The 10,037-nt window shown below is 42.4% G+C and overlaps 1 long non-coding RNA gene across 1 annotated transcript; it reads right to left on the bottom strand.

The window, feature by feature from the left end:
* Nucleotides 1-1,492: 1,492 nt before the first annotated feature.
* On the bottom strand, nucleotides 1,493-2,436 carry LOC121844348. Its single transcript, XR_006081951.1, has 3 exons — nucleotides 2,394-2,436; nucleotides 1,869-1,948; nucleotides 1,493-1,677 (listed from the first exon to the last, which is right to left on the bottom strand). It is a non-coding gene; the product is annotated as an uncharacterized LOC121844348 (long non-coding RNA).
* Between the last annotated feature and the right edge of the window lie 7,601 nt (nucleotides 2,437-10,037).

Below are 10,037 nucleotides of genomic sequence, written 5' to 3'. Positions count from 1 at the left end.
TACAGGTAACGAGTGGAGGACACTCCAGTTACAGGTCTGTGAGAGCCAGAAATAGTGCTTGTTTGTAGGTGACCAAATACTTATTTTTCACCATAATTTGCAAATAAATTCATTAAAAATCCTACAATGTGATTTTCTGAAAAATGTTTCTTCTCATTTTGTCTGTCATAGTTGAAGTGTACCTATGATGAAAATTACAGGCCTCTCTCATCTTTTTAAGTGGGAGAACTTGCACAATTGGTGGCTGACTAAATACTTTTTTGCCCCACTGTATATGTTTTTAGGTTAAAATGAATGTCAATTCAGCCAGTTTGTGTCCAGTGGGTTACTCCTTCAGAGGCAGTTACAACAGCTAAAATACGTTGGCTGTCATGCAAACGACCAATACGAACATCAGGCAGGTCCCAATAATCATGGTAGCTAATGTTTTTCTGCAGGCCCTGTATGGGTTTGAATGTTTCACAGTAGTTATACAATTAGCCAAGCCATATGCATTCATCACTGAAGGGGGACACATATTTGATGGAATGTTGTAATCATAAATGACAGACAGACAAGGACCTGAACTGTTGAATCAATCATATTTGCTTTATTCCACACTTCTTTTAAAAACATACAGCAATACATTTTAATATGGAACATCACACAATTGTAGAGAAACAACTTCTATACTGGATGTAATAGAGTTGAAAAGATTGTTTAGAAAAGTTTAAATATACACATATACAGCATATACAGTATTTTATTGGGGGGGGGTTACAATTTGTCAAAAACAAGCAAAAGAGTCAGGAATTGAGAAATACCATGTAATTGTATCCCTAATTTCTCTCAGATTAACAGATATACAAGACAAATAAATGACAATTCCACACACACATATTTACCCCCTTGCACACACTGTTTAGTTTAACCATAAAAAACATATTCCAAATGTCAAAACCTCTAAATGGCATCAACAGTATGATTAAAAGGAACGGAACACAATGATTACCAGAGAAATTCAAGACAACCTTTTCCCCTACAGTGCAGTTATCCTTCTCTTTAACCCCAGATGCAGGACAGTTTCCCAACCCTGAGGTGGTAGAGGGGCTGATAAAGCTAACCAACATGCTGAAATAAAAAGTAAGAGGGGAATACAACTAAAGAAATATGATCCTGAAGGATTTCCCCGATGATAGGAGAGTAGTTCAGCATCAAGATCCGCAGGATGATCTGGATGGAACAGGAGGCTCTTCTCTTCCTCAGTTTCCCTCCCTCTCCTCTGTTTCACCCTCTCTCATTCTCTTCATCCCCTGGACTGGACCTGCTCAGCACCCTCAGTAAGAAGACACTGCAGAACATGTTGATAGACAGAACCGGGTGAAGATACAGGCACTGAATTTGATGCCGTCACCGGTAGCGCCCTTTGACACAAGGAGGCAAAGTGTCAGCAACATGCCACCCTGTGCTCTGTATGAGGAAGACTCAGGCTGGACATGCCCCCACAGATGCCACCCTGTGCCTTAGGAGTCTGTACTTGAGGAAGACTACAGGCTGGACAACAGCCAGGTAACGCTCCCCACAGATGCATCTCCAGAAAAGTGAAAACTTATGGGATCAGGAAAAGAGTAGTTTGGTTCCTTCATTGCTGCACGTCCTATGTTTCTTTAGTCTCTGAAGACTAGGAAGAAATTAGTTCTAAGACAGAGGGGGAGAGAAAAACAAGAGGAGAGATAATTAGGGGATCTGGAGAGGTGGACACTTAGTGTAAAACATGTTTTATCATCACAGGAAGTAACCTAATACTCATGAATAGACAATGTTATTATTACAAATTGATAGAATTCACTGTGGGTTTTCAAGACAACATAAGACAGAGTTAACTGTACCTCCCGTGGCTTGTTCTTATTGGGGTAGAATGAGTGTCTATTCCTCTGTCCAGGGATTAGGATTTAGAACCTACAGTATGCTGTGAAGAGGACTCAAAACAAGATGACACTCATCTAGACTAGCCATAATTTGACTAATGTGTTGACATTTGAAATGATGTGCCTCTGCCATTAAAATAGACGACTTTGAAGGGATAGTTTGGGAGGCTCTTTTTCTAATTCCGAAGAGTTAGATACACATGTGGATACCATTTCGTATATCCGAGTCAAATATTAAAGAATTTAGAGCTAGTTCCGCAATCCAATGCTAACTAGCTAAGCACAAATACAGCAAGTTTCATGCACGTCCAGCCCCTATTCATTTGTGACTCACCACCTGGATTCTGTATTATGTAACAACATTTGCATTTCTGTTTTTTTACATTGGATAAAAGTAGAGACTCAGAGCTACAAAATGGTATATCATACACTGCATTTGAGGAAACAGTGGGGAAGTAATTCTGCTTTGAAAGTTGTTCAACTCACTTTTGAGAAAACCATCTTCAATGTTTTGGTACTACTATCTACACCCACTCAAAATTGGTCACCCTCTTATTAAGCCTTAGCCCCACCCACATCTTTAAGGGATGATCCAACTGTTCTGTACTAACTTGCCAGCTACTTCCAGGCATCTAAGCGAGAGAATAGCTCACTGAACATTACTTGCCCTACGAGAGAGAACAGCTCACTGAACACAACTCACCCTATCGCTCTGTAGTTTCACATTCAGAGCACACACTGGACGCACTGGCCAATAAGTACCGAGGTAAAGACAGTTTCAGGTGGATATTCAACAGATATTCGCGCTTTCAAACATCAATAGCTTTCCAACCTCTTGAGCTACAGACTCCAAATAAGTGTCATGATATTGGAAAAATTGTGCACAATGTTGCACAGGTCTTATTTTCACAATTTGGACATTTAGTTGCTTTCCAAAGCTAATAAACATGTGGAAATTTGAGCAACATTTTGTATTCCTATATTAATTAGTTAGGGAGCGTAAACAAAGTATAAACTGTTTTTACATTTGAATTTCAATAGCTTCTTGGTCATGTGACCTACTGACCTCAACCAAGGTTCAGAATGCCCACTAACCACCGTTTTAAATTGCACAGCCTTTAGTTTGTCCATTTTCATCTCCCATGATTTGATATGAAATTTAATAAGTGTTACATTTCAAATCCTCCTTGGTCATGTGACCTACTGACTTCAAACAAGGTTCAGAATGTCCACTCAGTGGGCTTAGTTTGTCCATTTTCATCTCACTCGATTTTGCATGAATTTTTCAAAACGTAACATTTCAATAGCTCCTGCTGTAGGACATTGTCATTCACACACATATTCACTTGGTCCTGAGAGTGTATAGTTTACTCCCTGGAACTACAGACCTCCACACCTACTCTCCTTACCTGGTCAACACCCCGCTCTCTTGGCCTTAGTAATTCCAAGGAGTAAGCTATACTCTAAGACATCTAGAGTCCTGCTGTCAGGAACCACGTGCACCTGGTACCCTGAAAAAGGCTCTGTGCACCTGGTAACCCAAAACAGGCTCTGTGCTCCTGGTCTAGAGTCCCGCTCAGAGACCCCAAGTCCCCACTCCAACTTCCACAGCCTTAGTGCTGCCCGCAGCCCCCAATTCCGGCCACCGCTGCTCGGACTCTGAGCACTCCCCGCCTTGGGGGATGCCTCCTCGTGCACCTGGTAACACTTTGACTTCCACAGCGAGTCCCAACCTGACTCACAATCTCACCAGAGGACGGGCCCGGGCGGATGGGCGACCACCACCTAGCCCCCTACCTATCCAGAGCCCAATGTCAATGTCTTACACATTCTACCTGCCTTGGCTCTGTCACACACTTTGTCTGGCCTCTGGCCCCTGGCCCTTCTGTGTGCACCTGGTAACCCATAAGTAAAGAAGGAGGATGGTGGAGGAAGAGTCCTTCCGTCCCTGACAAAAGCTTGGATCGAGGGTTAACTTTCAATAAATCGCAGCGAGGGAGCTGCTCTGCTACATACGAAATCCTGACCCAGAATCAGGTCATCTACGAGTGATTTAGCATCAGGTTCCCCACAAACATGCAGGGTGCTTGATGCCAGAAGCGAAAGCCTGCTCAGGGCTAGTATCAAGCTCAACCGGGTCTTCTTTCTCCACCGATTCTGTCAAGCCCTTGTGCTTGGCTGTGGTTTTGCAAGATAGTAGGGAGGGAGAGTGGGAATCTCGTTCATCCATTCATGCATGTCACTAATTAGATGATGAGGCGTTTTACCCCACTTCATCTAATTTCCTCACTTTGACATGGGGGGGGGGTCACAGCTACCCCGAAGGTGGTTTGAGTAGGACTGCAAAGGGTAGCATAATACGGTCAGATATCATCAAATTGACATCCAGTCGAGTCACACCAGGCGATATCATCAGAGGCTTTTCTCTCTTACATGGGTACACAGTAAATTAATGGCCGTGGATGGTACTACCCACATCAGGTATAAGCCTCCCTCCCCAGACAAGCTGGAGATATCTCTCCCCACTTTGTAGGGCATGAGCCAGATCTATGCAATGCCCTATGCAATGCGTTTGGTCTCCGCCTCGAGTGTAGTGACAGTAGCGGAGACCTCCCCACCTACAATGTGTGGTGTTCCGCAATCAGGCAAGCCTGAGGCCTGGTAGTTTCAGCTACTGGTAAGGCACATGCCATCTCCACTACATGCTCCAAGGAGTGTGGAGGACAGTTCCCATATAGAATGTGTAGAGTCCCACACCCAGGCAGACCTGAGACCTGGCAGTGTCCATAACCGCTAAGCACATTCCATCTCCATTTAGTGCTCCACTGTTAGAGGGTCCAGCCAAAGCCAGCGATAGATTCAAACCTTCACGGTTTAGAGTTCGCTAAGTATCCGGGGGACGCATGTTTAGCGTTTCACCACAGCCGTTTTGAGATCAGACTGATGACAGTTGTACACTTTCATCAGCCGTCTCCCAGGACTTAACTCCCCCCTCCCAGCCAAAGCCAGGGATGCATTTGAGCCACTGTTCTTTGATTGGCTTCCTGTCAAGGTAAGGATTAATTTACAAGAGCCCCGCAGAAAATCATTGAGTCTGGTGGAACCACCCTCACATTTTCATGTTTGACCGAAAGCCCCATATTCCAGAACCACCTGCCGCCTTCCATAAACGATCATCAGCTGTCACCATCTGCAGGACTCTTTGTGTACGGAATACAATAGTTCCGAGGTAACTCCCGTTTGGTTTGCATCGTTAGCAACACCTAAAAACAGGTGACATATAGGGAGGGATTGGAAAAGCCCTGCTAGAGGGCTACTTCGTAATCTCCCTTACCCCCATGTGCTAAGATGCTAGAGACAGTTTGGCTCCTAGCCATTGGAGAGACTCCCTCAAACAGGTGACACACAGAGTAGGGGTTTGAAGAGCCCTCCAAGGACTACGTTATTATTTATCCCTGATGTATGCACAGTTGAAGTCGGAAGTTTACATACACCTTAGCCAAATACATTTAAACTCCGTTTTTTTAACTCAATTCCTGACATTTAATCCTAGTAACAATTCCCAGTCTTAGGTCAGTTAGGATCACCACTTTATTTTAAGAATGTGAAATGTCAGAATAATAGTAGAGAGAACTATTTTTTTCAGCTTTTATTTCTTTCATCACATTCCCAGTTGGTCAGAAGTTTACATACACTCAATTAGTATTTGGTAGCATTGCCTTTAAGTTGTTTAACTTGGGTCAAACGTTTCAGGTAGCCTTCCACAAGCTTCCCACATTAAGTTGGGTGAATTTTTGCCCATTCCTCCTGACAGAGCTGGTGTAACTGAGTCACGTTTGTAGGCCTCCTTGCTAGCACATGATTTTTCAGTTCTGCCCACAAATTTTCTATAGGATTGAGGTCAGGACTTTATGATGACCACTCCAAACCTTGACTTTGTTGTCCTTAATTTTGTCACGACTTTGGAAGTATGCTTGGGGTGATTGTCCTTTTGGAAGACCCATTTGCAAACAAGCTTTAACTTCCTGACTGATGTCTTGAGATGTTGCTTTGATATATCCACTTAATTTTCCTGCCTCATGACTCCATCTATTTTGAGAAGTGCACCAGTCCCTCCTGCAGCAAAGCACCCCCACAACATGATGCTGCCACCCCCGTGGTTCACGGTTGGGATGGTGTGGTGTTCTTCGGCTTGCAAGCCTCCAACTTTTTCCTCCAAACATAATGATGTTCATTATGGCCAAACAGTTCTATTTTTGTTTCATCAGACGAGAGGACATTTCTCCAAAAAGTACGATCTTTGTCCCCATGTGCAGTTGAGAACCGTAGTCTGTCTTTTTTATTGCAGAATTGGAGCAGTGGTTTCTTCCTTGCTGAGCGGCTTTTCAGGTTATGTCGATATAGGACTCGTTTCACAGTGGATGTAGATACTTTGCACCTGTTTCCTCCAGCATCTTCACAAGGTCCTTTGCTGTTGTTCTGTGATTGATTCACATTTTTCGCACCAAAGTATGTTAATCTCTAGGAGGCAGAACACGTCTCTTTACTGAGCGGTATGATGGCTGCGTGGTCCCATGGCGTTTATACTTGCGTACCATTGTTTGTACAGATCAACGTGGTACCAGGTACCAGGCGTTTGGAAATTGCTCCCAAGGATGAACCAGACTTGTGGAGGTCTGCAATTTTTTTCTGAGGTCTTGGCTGATTTCTTTAGATTTTTCCATGATATCAAGCAAAGAGGCAAGGAGTTTGAAGGTAGGCCATGAAATACACCCATAGGTACACCTCCAATGGACTCAAATAATGTAAATTAGTCTATCAGAAGCTTCTAAAGCCATGACATAATTTTCTGGAATTTTCCAAGCTGTTTAAAGGCGCAGTCAACTTAGTGTATGAAAACTTCTACCCACTGGAATTGTGATAAAGTGAATTATAAGTTAAATAGTCTGTTAAAAATTGTTGGAAAAATTACTTGTGTCACGCACAAAGTAGATGTCCTAACCGACTTGCCAATACTATAGTAGGTTAACAAGAAATTTGTAGAGTGGTTTTAATGACTCCAACCTAAGTGTATGTAAACTTCCGACTCAAACTTTCTAAATTAGAAAGTTTAAAAAAATTATGTAAAAACATGTGAGATGAAAATGGACAAACTAAAGTGTGCAATATAGCAGGGTAGTCAATTGACATTCTGAACCTTGTTTCAAGCCAGTAGGTCACATGACCAAGAAGCTATTGAAATTCAAAATTAAAATAAGTGTGTGCAATGTGTGTCTATGCCATCGGGTTAAATAGAACCAGTTGTGAAAGTTTTAGGAGTAATGGTTAAAGAGCTATTGAAATTTGTCACAATGATGACGGTCCCTTACTGCTGTTGGTGGACGTAAGGAAAACTACATGCGAATATCCATCGAATATCCAACCTGAAACTGTCATTACCTCAGTCCAATAAGTAGGGCTGTTCTGAAAGGTCTGACCTCACAACTACAGTCAAGCACACAAGCTAACTGGCTAATTGGCTAGCTACTAACAGACACATAATGAAAACACCCCACTCTGACCATTTTACCTGCACTAGCAGAGCTGGTTAGGCTTTTTCATGTTATCCAGAGCGTTGGTGACTGTAACTGTGCTGCTGGCAACAATTGAATTACATTTTGTTGCTGACGTTGACTGACACCGGACATTTTCAACAGGTGTTAAGCGTTCAAAAATGTGTCAGTTATTCTGCACTCTGGCACAATAAGATGAAAGTCTTTTGTTAACAAATGTAGCCAGATAGCTAGACAAACAATAGTAAACAATGAATCCCAACGCATGACATAACGTTAGCTAGCTAGCTAACAGTACACATTAACATTGAAATGAAATACTTTGCCAAAATTAGAGTGGAGTTTTATGTTAAGACATGTAGCTAGCTAGCTAAACAATGGACCATATTCACAACTCATTACTACCCTGCATGAATCCGCAGGTAGCTAACCTACCAGGTTCTATGGCTATAATTAGTCAAGCAAATGTGTCTGAGATACGAAGAATAAGATCATACACATAACATTAGCTAGTGACCCAGCCAGCTAACGTTAGCTAGCTAACAGTACACTTGAAATGAAACCACTTTCTGTCAAAATTAGACATGTGTAATACCTGAAAATCTTACCAGTATACATAATATTTGAATGCATCTCTAGTCTGATACCATGCATGTTTGCCCTTAGTTTGACAATGTAATCCAGACTGGTGTTTGTATCATCTCTTTAACTACTATCCTCGAATTGCACTGATTTCAAAACTCGGTCCCCCAGAAAGTGGAGAGCATACACATAACGTTAGCGAGCCAGCCAGCCAACTAACATTATCTTGCTAACAGTACACTTTAACTTGACATTTCTGCAGTTTTACTACACAATAAAAAAAAATCAAAAGCCGTGTTCAACATTATTACCTAAACATACTGACCAGCTCCAATAGACAGACGCATGCTACATAGTAGACCAATCCAAGTCATCTCTCGGCATGTCCAGCCACCCATTATCTCAGCCAATCATGGCTAGTGGAAAGGTTGCTCTTTTTCTGTGGCTAAACCAACTAGGGTCATAATTTAACAATTTTATTTCTATTTACAGATGGCATACAAGTTTGATTTTAAGGCACATGAAAGTTCACCTGTTTAAGAAGGAATTTCTGAAAAAAACCCGCATTTTGATAAAAAAAATTTTTAACATTCAAACAGCTCTCCTGTGAAGTTGTGATTTACGATATATGCCTAGTTTCCCGAATCGGGTCAAATTTGAACAAAATGATGTAATCTTAGTGACAAACAAGAAACCTAAATTCAAAGTAGAACATACAATTATCAACAAAACAACCATAAATTAATTCTTAAACTAAATGAATGGGCCTAATCCCATACCTATCCACCCCATCCTAAAATGTATTGTAAAATTAATCACGCAAACCAACAACAATCAAGAAATGCTAAACAAGTGGTGCAGCTGTACTTAACAAACATCACTAATGCTCACATGCAGTGTCTCACAAAATTATATTGCTACATGCCACAAAAAAATAAAATAATAATAATCAAATGAAAAATAACAAAATGTATTAAACAACCATGTTGCAGGTATTAAGAAGTTAGGCTGCGCCACGGTATTGGTAGGACAATTTTTTATTATTAAATGCGTATTTAACAAAGCGCTCTACCATAATTTAGTGATAGTTTGTCACAAAAACCTGTACTTTCAGTGCCCACAATTGTAAGTCTAACGTATCTCTGGCCCTCTATGGCATTGCAGCCTTCCCTCTCAGTAGAGGTGCATCAGGGGTGAGACCAGGACACTGAAGATGTTAACCATCACTAACAAGGGGAAGACCTTGCAGTAAAGGTCAAGACTAGATAACAGAGCGGTCCAACCAACAACCACCGGGATGGAGCTCGCCAAGATGATCACCAGGTTGATTAAGACGATCCCAAAAGCTCTCATCTTATGTGGATTTGTCGTTCCCTGTTTCTTCTCTCCCCCTCTGCCCCCCTCTATCTCTCCTGGACCAGGCTGCTTCAGCACACGCAGGATGAAGAAGCAACAGAGAGAAATGACGGCCAACCCAAAGCAATAGACACAACTGATTACATATATTCCAGCTTCATCATGACCCATTGAAGTGATAGGAGAACATGCAAATGCGAGAGACAACACCCAGATCAACGTTGAACTTGCCACCCTGTACCTCCGGAGTCTGTACTTGAGGAAAGCCACAGGTTGGACCACCGCTAGGTAGCGCTCCACACAGATGCAGCTCTGGAGCAGGGGCCTGCAGGTCCAGGAGAGGTAATACAGGACATTATTATTATTATTCCATAACATGACGTCCTTCGTGAATAAGTAGGTGGTCACCTCAAGGAGACCCTCGACACAGAACACCAGCTCCACTGCAAACAGGTTAATAGGGAACACCTGGGTGGATTTGAGACTTCCAGAGAGACTTCCACTCAGAGAGAGCCAGAGGCACCAGACCAGAGCTGGCGTCCCCAGTAGGAAGCACAGGGCCTGGACAGCATGGGCAAGCACTGGCGCAACATAGCCCTGGTCCAAGCAAACATCCCATCTGTCAAAGTAAGTGTGATTT

Source organism: Oncorhynchus tshawytscha, unplaced genomic scaffold, assembly GCF_018296145.1.
Source record: "Oncorhynchus tshawytscha isolate Ot180627B unplaced genomic scaffold, Otsh_v2.0 Un_contig_4027_pilon_pilon, whole genome shotgun sequence".
Classification (NCBI taxonomy): domain Eukaryota; kingdom Metazoa; phylum Chordata; class Actinopteri; order Salmoniformes; family Salmonidae; genus Oncorhynchus; species Oncorhynchus tshawytscha.
Note: the sequence above shows the minus strand (reverse complement) of the source record. Positions and strands in the feature narration are given on the sequence as shown.